The sequence below is a fragment of the Oryctolagus cuniculus genome, chromosome 11 (assembly GCF_051225735.1).
Source record: "Oryctolagus cuniculus isolate XC-2025 breed Fujian yellow rabbit chromosome 11, ASM5122573v1, whole genome shotgun sequence".
Lineage (NCBI taxonomy): Eukaryota > Metazoa > Chordata > Mammalia > Lagomorpha > Leporidae > Oryctolagus > Oryctolagus cuniculus.
This window is the reverse complement of record NC_142877.1, coordinates 12,285,386-12,299,437: the sequence shown is the minus strand read 5'-3', so window position 1 is coordinate 12,299,437 and position 14,052 is coordinate 12,285,386. Positions and strand designations below refer to the sequence as shown.

Genomic DNA, 14,052 nt, shown 5'->3' with positions numbered 1-14,052 from the left:
CAGAGCTGAGCTGATCCGAAGCCAGGAGTGTTTTCCAGGTCTTCCTCATGGGTGCAGGGACCCAAAGACTTGGGCCATCTTCCACTGCTTTCCCAGGCCATAGCAGAGAGCTGGATCGGAAATGGAGCAGTTTTATGTTTTAATTTATTTGGAAGGCAGAGTTATAGAGATGGGAAGTCTTCCATCTACCAGTTCAATCCCCATTGACCGTAATGGCCAAGGCTGAAGCCAAAAGCCAAGAACTCCATCCTGGTCTCTCATGTTATGGGGAGCAGGAGCTCAAGCCCTTGGACCATCTTTGCAGGTTTCTCAGGCACATTAGCTGGGACCAGCACTCATATGGAATGCTGCCATTGTGAGCGGTGGCAGCACAAAAACACTGGTCCCTAGGTTTTGGTTTTAACCAGTTTTGTTGCATGACTGATTTTATAGAAGTTTGTAATTAAGTTTTGATGCCTCAGGTATGCTCTAACCAAAAAACAAACAAACAAACAAAAATAATAAAAGCCTGAGGTAGCCCTTGCTTTACTTACTAGACATGCATAAATAGGTTTTGTGAAGAACAAAAGAAGCTTTATAAAGCCAGGAATCCCAAAACTGACCTTTGAACACCAACAAGGAAAAACCCAGCCTGCATCATGTTTGAAGTCATTTGAGTGATGTGGTCGCTGTAAATTTCCCTGGGGTAATTGGGACCTAGTGGTGCAGACTTTTAGCTCCACATAATGTGGTAACTGTTGCTTAGAGTTTAAGTTCTGATACTTTTTAACCTTCTGGTCAGTGCACCCCGTCTCTCCCAAAGGTTAATGATGTGAAAGTGCTTCCTTACTTTCTCTTTGGATATTTTTTAAAAAGATTTTATTTGAAAGGCACAGTTGTGGGTAGGGGTGGGGAAAGGAGATTGATTGATCGATCGATTGATTGATTTTCCATCTGCTTGTTCACTCCCCAAATGGCCACCGTGATCGAGATCAGGCCAGGCCAAAGCCAGGAGTCTGGAACTCTCTCCGGGTCATCCTCTGCTGCTTTCCCAGCCACATCAGCAGAGAACTGGTTTGGAACCGGCATCAGCACCCATGTGGAGTTCCTGCATTGCAGGTGGTGGTTTAACCTGTTGCACCTCAGCACTTGCCCCTGGACCTTTTGAGATGTATGCTTCTATTTATTATTTGTGCAGTATCCACTGATTCACTCCCCAAATGGCTGCAACAGCAGAAGCTGGGCCAAGCGAAGCCAGGAGCCAGGAACTTCTTCCAGGTCTCCCACGCAGGTGCAGGAGCCCAAGGACTTGGGCCACCTCCCTCTGCTTTCCCAGGCCAAAGCAGAGAGTTGGATCGGAAGTGGAGTGGACAGGACTTGAACCAGTGCCCATATGTGGTGCCAGCATTGCAGCTGGCAGCTTTTTTATCCACTATGCCACAGGACTGGCTCCACATTATTTTTTTAAAAATTGAATTTATATCAGATTTTATTCTACTCTGTGCTCATCTGCCTCCTACCTCCATACTGCTTCTCTTCTTTCAGCCCTTTTTTAAAAAAATATTTATTTATTTGAAAGAGTTACAGAGAGAGGAGGAGAGGAAGAGAGAGAGAGAGAGAGAGAGAGGTCTCCTATCCAATGGTTCACTCCCCAATTGACCACAACAGCCGGAGCTACGCCAATCTGAAGCCAGGAGCTTCTTCAAGGTCTCCCACGTGGGTGCAGGGGCCCAAAGACTTGGGCCATCTTCTACTGATTTCCCAGACCATAGCAGAGAGCTGGATTGGAAGTGGAGCAGCTGGGTCTTGAACCGGCGCCAATATGGGATGCCAGTTTTTCAGGCCAGGGCATTAACCTGCTGTGCCACAGTACACAGTGCTGGCTCCCAGCTCTTTCTTCTTGGGGATGAGTAGGGGCTAAAATCTTTTGTTTCCCTGTTCTCTCTTGTTTTCATTGCTATGCATATTTTTATCATGTGCCAAAGGGACAACCTTACGTATAAATAATACTTTTGATATAGATATATTAATGTCTGTCAAAGAAATATTAAAGCACAAATCCAGGGATGTTATGCATTGTATGTACCTAGTACCTTTGAAGATACCTGAATGTCCTCTTTAGAGTCTTTTTTTTTTTTTTTAAAGATTTATTTTATTTGAAAGGCAGACTTATACAGAGACAGAGATCTTCCATCCACTGGTTCACTTCCCAGATGGCTGTAATGGCTGAGGCTGGGCCAGGCTAGAGCCAAGAGCTTCATCTGTGTCTCCCATATGGGTTCAGGGGCCCAAGGACTTGGGGCCATCTTTTGATGCTTTCTCAGATGCATTAGCAGGGGGCGGGATTGGAACTGGAGCAGCCAGGACTCCAGCTGGTGCCCGTGTGGGATTTCAGGGTTGCAGGCAGCGACTTGACCCTTATGCTTCCACCAGCCCTGACTTAGAATCTTCTGAAAGGTGTGCACTTACTTATCTCATCATGGGTTCTTAAGACAATATTTTTTTTTTTTTTTTTTTTTTTTTTGAGAGGCAGAGTGGACAGTGAGAGAGAGACAGAGAGAAAGGTCTTCCTTTGCCATTGGTTCACCCTCCAATGACCGGGCTGATCCGAAGGCAGGAGCCAGGTACTTATTCTGGTCTCCCATGGGGTGCAGGGCCCAAACACTTGGGCCATCCTCCACTGCACTCCCGGGCCACAGCAGAGAGCTGGCCTGGAAGAGGGGCAACCGGGACAGAATCCGGCACCCCAACCCGGACTAGAACCCGGTGTGCCGGCGCCGCAAGGCGGAGGATTAGCCTAGTGAGCCGCGGTGCCGGCCGGTTTATTCTGTTTTCATAACTGTGTGTTAACTACTAGCTGCCTCTCACCACTATATTTCAGTGGGAAAATGTTTTGAATTCCAGTCAGCTGTCTGTAAGTTTCAAATAGCCTGAATAGTTCTGCTTAATTTATTGTGTATGAATCTTTTTAATTGGTTGCACTATGGGGTATTTGTAGTTATTTGTATTTCAAATGAGAACAAAATTAGTGTTGCTGAACATACATCTTTGTTCTTGGTGTTGTGTACCTTGGAGGGATCACCACTATTCCCACTGTCAGTTGCTTGCTGTGTATAGATTTCTATCCTTAAATAGACATGAAATGTAAGGTATGATTATCCTCAGTTGTACAGGTTACAGGGTTTCACAGGTGAAGGGTATTTACCTGAAGTGATACTGGGATGAACTCTTAAGTTTGATTCCAATGAAGCTGTATTGTCTTCTTGTTATATCATAGTCAAGCTGGGGAAGGATTCAAGCCTTTGAGTTTTATTGGATAGGCAGCCAGAAGGCACTATTTTTGGTGGGGAATACCTAAATGGAAAATGACAAGTCAAAGTAGTGAAAGTGTTCTATAAAGTTTGTGACTTCTTTTCCTCCCCTTTCCTTCCACAATGTACTTCTGAATTTGGGAAGGCATGGGCTTGATCACAAGTACAATAGATAAAAAAGAATGCAAAGAAGAATAAGAGTTGGTAAAAGGAACCAGAGGAATGGTGGTATCAAGTAATAAAAAAGAGGAGTTTGTAGTAAGAGTCTTATACAAGTTTTTGTATTTATTTAAAGCTTACAATACTAAGAGTGGATAGGGCAGATACTTGACCTAGTGCTTAAGATATCAGTTAGGGTGATTGCATCCCACACTGGAGTGCTGGGTTTCATTTCCTGGTTCCTGATCTAGCTTCCTGCTACGCTGAACCCCGGAAGGCAGCAGGTGGTGGACAGCTCAAGCAGTTGGGTTTCTGCTGCATACATGGGAGACATGGATTGAGTTCTGGGTTCCTGGCTTTGACCTGGCACAGTGCCAGGTATTGGGAGCATTTGGGAATGAATAAGCAGTTGGGAGATTTTCTCTCTCTCTGCTTCTCAGATAAACTAAATAAATAAAAATTAGAAGAAATTAGAAAAAATATAGACAGATGAAAAGTCAATAGAAACAGAATGTAGTGTATAAAATGTTACAATGAAAATATGAAAAGAACGTTAGGATAAAGAAGGGAGAACTTGGGGTTGGTGCTGTGGCACACAGCAGGTTAAGCTGCCGTCTGTAGTGCTGGCATCCCATTTGGGTACCAGCTTGAGTCCTGGCTGCTCCACTTCTGATCATGTTCCCCGCTAATGCTCCTGAGAAAGAAGTGGAGAATGGCTCAAGTGCTTGGGCCCCTGTACACACCTGGGAGACCTGGATGAGGCTCTTGGCTTTGGCCTGGCCCAGCCCTACTCCTTGTGGATATTTGGGGAGTGAATAAGCAGATGGATGAACCCCCCCCCCCCAACTCTGACTTTCAAATAAATAAATCCTTTTTTTTTTTTTAAAGGGGGGTGGAGGGACTTTCTATGAGAGGTTCGAGGTCTTTCTTTCTTTATTTCTCTCTCTCTCTCTCTCTTTCTCTCTCTCTTTCTCTCCTCTCCTCTCCTCTCCTCTCCTCTCCTCTCCTCTCCTCTCCCCTCCCCTCCCCTCCCCTCCCCTCGCCTCGCCTCGCCTCGCCTCGCCTCGCCTCTCCTTTTTTAAGATTTATTTATTTCAAAGGCTGACTTAGAGAGGCAGAGGCAGAGAGAAAGCCTTCTATCCGCTGGTTCAACTCCCAAATGGCTGCAATGGCCGGAGCTGGACCAATCTGAAGCCAGGAGCCAGGAGCTTCTTCCAGGTCTCCCACATGGGTACAGGGACCCAAGGAGTTGGGCCGTCTTCTACTGCTTTCCCAGGCCATAGCAGAGAGCTGGATTGGAAGTGGAGCAGCTGGGACTTGAACACCCATATGGGGTGCTGGCACTGCAGGCAGAGGCTTTACCTACCTTGCCACAGTGCCAGCCGGGATATTTTCAATAGAGTTGACAGTGCAACAAGATCTTTAAGAATAGGAATATTCTAGATAGATATGAGAGATTTAAAAACAAGTGAGCCGGTGCCGCGGCTCACTTAGTTAATCCTCCGCCTGCAGTGCTAGCACCCCTGGTTCTAGTTCCAGTTGGGGCGCTGGATTCTGTCCCGGTTGCTCCTCTTCCAGTCCAGCTCTCTGCTGTGGCCCAGGAAGGCAGTGGAGGATGGCCCAAGTGCTTGGGCCCTGCACCTGCATGGGAGACCAGGAAGAAGCACCTGGCTCCTGGCTTCAGATTGGCGCAGCCACAAAAAGTAGGGCTGGGCCAGGCCAAAGCCAAGAGCCTCATCCGGGTCTCCCAGGTGTGTACAGGGGCCCAAGCACTTGAGCCATTCTCCACTTCTTTCTCAGGAGCATTAGTGGGGAACATGATCAGAAGTGGAGCAACCAGCACTCAAACTGGTACCGGCCGTAGCAGCCATTTGGGGGTGAACCAACGGAAAAGGAAGACCTTTCTCTCTGTCTCTCTCACTGTCTAACTCTGCCTGTCAAAAACAAAAACAAACTAACAAAAAAAACTAGTGAGTGACTTAAGGTTAAAAACAAAATAGGAAGTGTTGGCAGAGATTGTCCTTTGTGAAAACTTTGAATGTAGATCATTTTGGTGACTGCTGGTGGTGGTGGTGGTGGTAACAAAAAAAAGGATCACTGATATTTAAAATGAAGCTGAGTTGAAGTTTATAAATTTAAATTTAGATCTTAGATAGCAGAGAGATTCAGTGCATTAAACTGTAGGAGTCAGTGTAACCCTAGAACAAGAGTTAAACAGCTAGTTAGGATGCCGTCAGGAGAGGGTAATTCAGTTTAGGTGGAATTAACTCCCTCTGCACAGTGTATATTTGTGAACTTCCACTTTGTTGTCCATGTAGAGGTTGAGAAGCCTCTTGGCAACAAGCTTCCAGTTGAAACTAACACCTGCGTTTGTTAATTGGTTTTTCCAGTTATGGGACCAGAACCCCCGAGGAGTGGTGTTTGACTTCAACTTCATCAGGTTTAAACTGAGCATAAATTTGAAGGAGCCTGTTAAGAGTGAGAAGGCAGGGCATACAGATGGTGAAGAGGGAATGAAACTTTTTGCCTAAAATAGTTAAATTACATTCAGTTCAGTTTATATCTGTAGCATTTTTTACTTTGTTGTTCCTTGCTAGCCTCTTTCCCAATGTGTTGGAATTATAAAAATAGAAGTGGAGAAACTAGCAGGACTTAAGGTCATACTGTTTGCTTGTGTGAGTTGTCTCCTCTAGGGTAGTTTGTTATAGATGACAGGTGCATACTTTTTGTTTAGTTTCCTGTTGGTTGGGTTGCTGTGGTACTGCAACATTGAAACACTTAGCAAATTGGAATTCTTTATATGTTTTCTGCTAGTTGGAGAGTTAGTTTGTGGTGTCATTCATCTCTGTTTCTTGAACCTAAAGTGCCTAGTGTTTTGAGCTGTAATTGAATCAAGCTGAAAATTGATTGCATTATGTGGTTTTTGCTGTATCCTACTAAACATATTCAATTATTAGCAGCTTGACAGAAGGGTTTTGCCATGTTGTTTTTATTTAAACCTTTTCTCCTTGTCACTCTGTGGCTCTTGTCCTCCTTTCCTGGTTAACAGGACGCGTAAAGGCAGGAGACCCTGCTGGAAGAATCTCCAGCTGGTGAGGGAGCTTTCATGAAGGCTTATGCACCTGTCTCTTCCCCCGACCCCAGTGTACAACTGGTTATGTTTTTCTTCAGTTTTTCCCTCCATAGTGCCAGTTTTCTGGAGCTGTACTTACTGTTCAGCATATGGGTAATACATTCAAAAAAGCCTTTTATTTTGGGGTTTTAGAAAAAATGATCTCTTAGAATTAAGCCTTTAGATTAACTAATGGTAACTGCAGCTGAGTTGTCTGAGTAGGGATGCTAATTTATAACTTGAGTTTCTAGTGGAGCCTTTGTGTGTGAATGCCTCAAGTTCCTCCCAGAAGCTTTGATTCCTGGCCGACCCCGCCCCTCATCCAGTCTTGTTTTTGACTTGAGCAGTCTTGGTTCTTCGTGGTCTTTCAAGCAGTTTTCAATAAATCAATTCAAATCCACAGCTGTTGATTGAAAACTTTAAGTTACTGTGATTCTCAAGAGATGCTCAGAAAGTCTCCCTAATTACTGTGTTTAACCAGATGTTGTGCAAGGGAGGCAGACTTCAGAGGACCAGCTGACTACCTGCTGGGGCATCCAGAAGTCATTGGCCTCCACGTTTAATCTTAACAAACCCAGGAATAAAAATACTTGACAGGCTCTCCTTTAGGGGTATGTTTTCTGCTTTTCTATTTTTTTTTAGGATTTATTTACTTGAAAGGCAGAGGGGAAAGGGAGAGAGGGAAAAGGGAGAGAGGGGAAAGAGTGAGGGAGGGGGGGAGAGAGAGAGAGGGAGAGAGCTATCTTCCATCTGCTGGTTCACTCCCTAAATGGCCGCAACGCTGGACCCTCAGTTTCTTTTTGCTGTGTGAGCCACTGTCTGGTTGAAGTGGAGATAAGGGTCATGGTCAATCATGTTAGGCCATCAGAGGAATCAATTTATCCAGTGACTTGGAGAGTAATAGTTAGGTTTGGGAGCATGAGGGGAAAAGCAGGATTAGCACCAGCCAAAGTCAAGCAGCTTCTTGTCTTTGAGCCTTATATGACATGCCCCTAAACCATGGATGGCACAGCCCATCAGTGCTCTTACTGATTCTGGCTAACTGGTTGGAAATGTGATTCATTGGTTTGTTTTTGTGGTGGTGATGGTGCTGGTGGTGAATAAAATGCCCAAGAAATATATTTCTTTTAAAGATTTATTTATTTGAAAGACAGAAGGATAGACAGAGACAGAGCTATCTTCCATCTGCTGATTCACTCCCCAAATGGCTGCAGTGCCAGAGCTGGTCCAGGCTGAAGCCAGGAGCTGCATCTGAGTCTGTGTTGGTACAGGGGCCGAAGGGGTTGGGCCGTCCTTGGTTGCTTTCCCAGGCATGTTGGCAGGGAGCTGGATCAGAAGTAGAACAACAAGGACTTGAACTGGCACTCATATGGGGTGCTGGTGTCGCAGGTGGTGGCCTAACCTGCTGAGCGACAACACCAGCCCTGCAAGAGATATTTGATATACAAATATTTTGTTGGTTATGAAGTATTAAAATATACTGTAGTTCCAGAGGAATAATATGTACTTTTATAAATTACTTGTGTGTAATTACCAATGTATGTGATATGCCCAGTGTTATATTGCCACAAAAGTTACCTTCTCTCTCCCTAATCAGTTCAGGAAAAATGAAATATTTTAGTGGGTATCTATACCAATTGAGGTTTTGGCCTAGCATGACAATTCTAAGGTCTCCAAGATAACTTCTTGCTCAGAGTGAACACACTGGTATTGTTGATTGATATCTTTTCCTTTTGGACAGAGAGTACTTCCTGTATCCTTGTCCATTTGTATATAATCAAGCTTTTCTCCTGTCTAAACCCCAAACAACCAAAAAGAAAACTGCTAATGCTTCCAAGTCATCCACCAAAGTTTGTCATTTTTGAGCTACAAGTATGAGCCTTTGCTGCTTTTGAGCCTCAATTATTTCATGAATGTTTATTTCTAACAATTACATTCTGTGGCTGCCTAAGTTTTAATATATTCCATAGCTTGATTGTTACGTATAGAAAGGCCTATGGTATTTATTCAAAACATTCTATCCAGTATCTTGATGCTTCTTGCTCAGTTTACATCATATCATGCGTGTGCTGCTGACTTTTTGGAGTAACAGAAAAGTGGCATTGAAGGTTGCTACTCTTCTGTATTTGAATAATTGCACAGACTCTCCTTAAGTGTGTGCATCGTCACATTAATACATCTAAGTCATATAACATAAAACCTCTTCAGTAGAAACATTTCAGATAAGGGAAATAATTGCGAAAGTGGCACAAGAATCTGTGTGATGGAGGTCCTGTTGAACTATTGCATTTATGTTTGCTTTTGATTCTGATTCAGTAAAAGTTCTCCACTCTGGTCCTTTTTTATAGTGTGCACAAGAGACTTGCAAAAATCATCTCTGATTGGATTATGTTTAACCTGGAAGGTCGTTCAAGTATCATTTCCAGTTAAACAGTGAATTGGGGTATGTGTGTGTACAGTTACGTCCTGATTCTATTCATCTGTGTAGGTGATAATCTTCAGCTATAGGAAAGCAGAATTTAGAAGAAGCTTGATATTAATTGATTATTTAGATTTTTTAATGATAAATGTGTTTCATTATGTATTTAAGCTCGTGCACAAGCTGGTGAACACTTGACAAATTATTTCTCCCATAGAACTGTAACCACGCATTCCTACACAGTATAAGTACACGGTTGAACTAATATTAATGCACATCGCCATTTTATCAATTACATAATAAAACATATTATCAGATATTCAAATATCAACTTACACAGCTCAAAAGGCATGTGAAATATTAGATGTCTGCTCGGTTCATTAGCAGAAACCCACTTTTTGGCAAGAGATTGGGAAGAATGACGTGCTTCAAACAGAAATAAGTTGGTAAACAACTTTTAATAAGTATGGAAAAAAATTAAAAGAATTTCAGAAATTTTATGGTCTTTTTTTTAAGCTACAATAACAAAGCATCTCTACCTCTTAAATATTTTTTTTTTTTTTTTTGACAGGCAGAGTGGACAGTGAGAGAGAGAGAGACAGAGAGAAAGGTCTTCCTTTGCCGTTGGTTCACCCTCCAATGGCCGCCGCGGCCGGCGCGCTGCGGCCGGCGCACCGCGCTGATCGATGGCAGGAGCCAGGAGCTAGGTGCTTTTCCTGGTCTCCCCTGGGGTGCAGGGCCCAAGCACCTGGGCCATCCTCCACTGCACTCCCCGGCCACAGCAGAGGGCTGGCCTGGAAGAGGGGCAACCGGGACAGAATCCGGCGCCCCGACCGGGACTAGAACCCGGTGTGCCGGTGCCGCTAGGCGGAGGATTAGCCTAGTGAGCCGCGGCGCCGGCCCCTCTTAAATATTTTTTAAAGATTTATTTATTTATTTGACTGGAGAATTACAGAGAGGCAGAGACAGAAAAGTCTTCCATCTGCTGGTTCACTCCTCAGATGACCACAACAGCTGGAGCTGAACTGATCCTCAGACAGGAGCCAGGAGCTTCCTCTGGGTCTCCCACGTGGCTGCAGGGGCCCCTTTGGGCCATCTTCCACTGCTTTCCCAGGCCATAGCAGAGAGCTGGATAGGAAGTGGAGCAGCCAGGACTTGAACCAGCACCCATATGGGATGCTGGCACTGCAGATGGCGGCTTTACCCACTATGCCACAGCACTGGTCCCTCTTAAAAATATTTACTAAATTAAGGCCGGCGCCGCAGCTCACTAGGCTAATCCTCCCCCTTGCGGCGCCGGCACACCGGATTCTAGTCCCGGTCAGGGTGCCGGATTCTGTCCCGGTTGCCCTCTTCCAGGCCAGCTCTCTGCTGTGGCCCGGGAGTGCAGTGGAGGATGGCCCAAGTGCTTGGGCCCTGCACCCCATGGGAGACCAGGAGAAGCACCTGGCTCCTGCCATCGGATCAGCGCGGTGTGCCGGCTGCAGCGGCCATTGGAGGGTGAACCAACAGCAAAGGAAGACCTTTCTCTCTGTCTCTCTCTCTCACTATCCACTCTGCCTGTCAAAAAAAAAAAAAAATTTTACTAAATTAAAGAGGTTCATCTACATGTTCTGTGCAAGACAAAGGCAACGTTTAACTAAAAATATTTAGTAACCCCCTCTGTTGTTTTTTCAGGTCCTCCCTGTGAAGTTGCACCTCAGTGTGCAAACGTTAACTTAACTGTAAGGCTTTTTTTTTTTTGGTCTGAAGATGTTGAAGATGTGCTTCGGGTACAGTTAGATTTTAAAAATGGAGGCTTTATTAATAGCAAAGAATGAGATTTATAGAAACATTAAATAATCAGACTTGGTTTAAAAATAACCAGTGGTTGTGGGAGATATAAACATGAAGTGAGCAGGCAAATAACCATTGAGTCCCTACTTTCAGTGTTTGCAATGACTGAAGGAACAAACCACGTAAGGGCTACAGTGTTCATAGTTCGTGGGATTCTAATTCTGCAGGATACTAAAAATACCCAAGTGTTGTGGATATTTTGGCACCTAATCTTTCTACATTTCTTATGTATTGATAAGATTCTGGCATGGGAATAGATTTACGACCCAACTCAACATTGCATGATTTTAGGAAAGGTCAGTTGGTACAAACGATAAGCACACTCTTTTTTTTTTTTTTTTTGACAGGTAGAGTTATAGACTGAGAGAGAGAGAGAGACAGAGAGAAAGGTCTTCCCTCTGTTGGTTCACTCCCCAAATGGCTGCAACGGCCGGAGCTGCGCCGATCTGAAGCCAGGAGCCAGGTGCTTCTCCTGGTCTCCCATGCGGGTGCAGGGACCCAAGCACTTGGGCCATCCCCCACTGCCCTTCTGGGCCACAGCAGAGAGCTGGACTGGAAGAGGGGCAACTGGGACAGAACCAGCGCCCATATGAGATGCTGGTGCTGCAGGTGGAGGATTAACCAAGTGAGCCACAGTGCCGGACCCAATAATGTTCTTTTTTTTTTTTTTTTTTTTTTTTTTAAATTATTTTACAAAGGTAGAGAGAGAGAAAGAGGTCTTTCATCTGCTGGTTCACTCCTCAAATGGCCACAATGGCTGGAGCTGAGCCGATCTGAAGCCAGGAGCCAGGTGCTTCTTCTGGGTCTCCCACTGGATGGTAGGTACCCAAACACTTGAACCATCCTCTGCTGCTTTTCCCAGGCCTTCAGCAGGGAGCTGGATCGGAAGTGGAGCAGTCAGGACTTGAGCCAGTGCTCGTGTGGGATGCCCATGTTGCAGGTGGTGGGGTTACCCACTATGCCACAATGCTGACCCGATGATGACTTTTTTCGACATTGAAAATTTTGAAAATATAGATTTCCTGAGATTGTGTAATTCTGTTATGCTTTAAAATCATAATATTGAGTCCTTTTCAGTCAAATTTAAGTTACTTTCTCTTTTTCATTTAAAATCATGTCAAGGGGAAAATACACATTCTTGAGACATTTCAGCCTTTCATCCTTTATGCTTTACTTTCAAAATATAAAATGAATTTCATTGGTATTTAGTGTATACCTAGAACATCTACAAAGACAGTTATATTGTCTAGAACTCCTGATTATTTTCATGTGATTTTTAATTTTTAGAAGTCCATATTTTAAGTGTGATCAGCATCTTTTTTTAATTTTTATGTTTTAATCTTTTTAAAATTTTTTTATTTTTAAAAAATTTTTTAAATTTATTTGACAGGTAGAGTTAGAGACAGAGAGAAAGGTCTTCCTTCCGTTGGTTCACTCCCCAAATGGCCACAACTTCTGGTGCCGCACCATTCCGAAGCCAGGAGCCAGGTGCTTCTTCCTGGTCTCCCATGCGGGTGCAGGGACCCAAGTGTTTGGGGCATCCTCCACTGCCGTCTTCCTTTCTGGTAGTATTCTGCCACCTAGTGGACATTTATGTTATTTGGACACTGTCTCAGTCACTAAAACTGGTTTACAATGTTTGGACTTTGATTATTGATGTAAAATTCAGTGGTTCTCATTGTCTTGTCCTAAACAAGAGTTTAGTACAGAAAAACGTCTTAGTAAGTAAAGGCTTTGTAGGTGTCTGGAATTACAAGCTACTGTGTGTTAAAGTTGGTTCTCCAGCACCTTCTGTGGTCCCTTTGTCCTGGGGGATCACGTCCGTGTGGGCATTTAGGAATATTTAAGGAAATTAAATGGAGGGGCCGGCACCGTGGCTCTCTTGGTTAATCCTCCACTTGCGGCGCCGACATCCCATATGGGGGCCGGGTTCTAGTCCTGGTTGCTCCTCTTCCAGTCCAGCTCTCTGCTGTGGCCCAGGAGGGCAGTGGAGGATGGCCCAAGTGCTTGGGCCCTGCACCCGCATGGGAGACCAGGAGGAATCACCTGGCTCCTGGCTTTGGATCGGCGCAGCGCCAGCCATGGCGGCCATTTGGGGAGTGAACCAACTGAAGGGAGACCTTTCTCTCTGTCTCTCACTGTCTATGACTCTACCTGTCAAAATTAAAAAAAAAAAAAAAAAAAAAAAAAAAAACCTTAAAAAAATTAAATGGAATCAAGCTGGGACCTCATATTTATAATAAACTGCTCAGTCCTCTTATCAATTCTATGAATTGGCTTTTTTGTTAAAAACTTTAACTGGAATTTATTGAGAATAGTGGCTTTGACTGAATCAACTTTTTTTGTGTGATAACAAAAATGTAAGTAAATAGTGACAAAAAATAAAGTTGGTTCTCAGTAAGAAAAACTAATCTCATTTATCTTTTTCTTCAATAAAACTTTAACCAAAATATACTATTTTTCCATCTGTCAATATCAAAATAATTGTTGCTGTGGATCACTGTCAAAATGTTCCCCCAACCTCAGGAGTTTCATTGTTTTATGTCTACTTTCTAAGAAGAGTTTTACAACGTCATTTACACAGTCTAGGTTTCTTTTGATGTAATAGAAGAAAAAGCTCACTGAGTGATTAATATGAATGGAATGATACAAAGGGAAAGAGTGCTACCAGAAAAGACCTTAAGTAATCTAGACTTTATCACTTACCAGATTACAAGAGAAGATTTATTTGTGCTTTACTTGAGTGTAAATAAAGTTTAGGATTTTGTCAACTCTGAAGACTTGACTGTCTCTTCTTGTTACTGAATATGAGGATGGTGTATTATTCTTTTCGTTTTTTTGACATTTATTTATTTATTTGAAAGAGTTGTAGAGAGAGAGAGGGAGAGACTGAGAGAGAAAAGATCTTCTGTCCACTGGTTCTCTCTCCAAATGGCCACAACAGCCAGGGCTGGGCCAGGCTGAAACCAGGAGCCTGGAACTGTATCCGGGTCTCCCACCTGGGTGGCAGCGCCCAAAGACTTGGCCATCTTCTGCTGCTTTTCCAGGTGTTGTTAGCAGGAATGCTAGATGGGAAGCAGAGCAGCAGGGACTGGAACTCACGCTCAGATTTGGGGTGTGGCTTCAGAGCTAAACATTCTGAGTAATTACAGTGGAATATACTTGGGTAGTTTCAGTATAGCAATTTATGATGAAGTGTTGGGAATTACCTAACAATTTAGAAATCAAAGTAGTAC

At 43.9% G+C, this 14,052-nt stretch overlaps 1 protein-coding gene across 15 annotated transcripts in view; it reads left to right on the top strand.

Annotated features, from left to right (window-relative positions):
- The window catches only part of NCOA3 (nuclear receptor coactivator 3), a 145,583-nt gene that overhangs the window by 94,341 nt on the left and 37,190 nt on the right, over positions 1-14,052 (top strand). For 3 of the 15 annotated variants that reach the window (XM_070051721.2, XM_051844947.3, XM_089307068.1), the window contains one exon: positions 8,910-9,004. The exons of 8 other annotated variants lie outside the window; for them this stretch is intronic. The gene's annotated coding sequence lies outside the window, so the exon portion shown is untranslated. Of the gene's footprint in view, positions 1-8,909; positions 9,005-11,162; positions 11,280-11,514; positions 11,635-14,052 lie in introns of those variants that run through there. 4 more of the 15 variants (XM_089307069.1, XM_070051720.2, XM_070051723.2 and 1 more) reach the window with 3 other exon arrangements.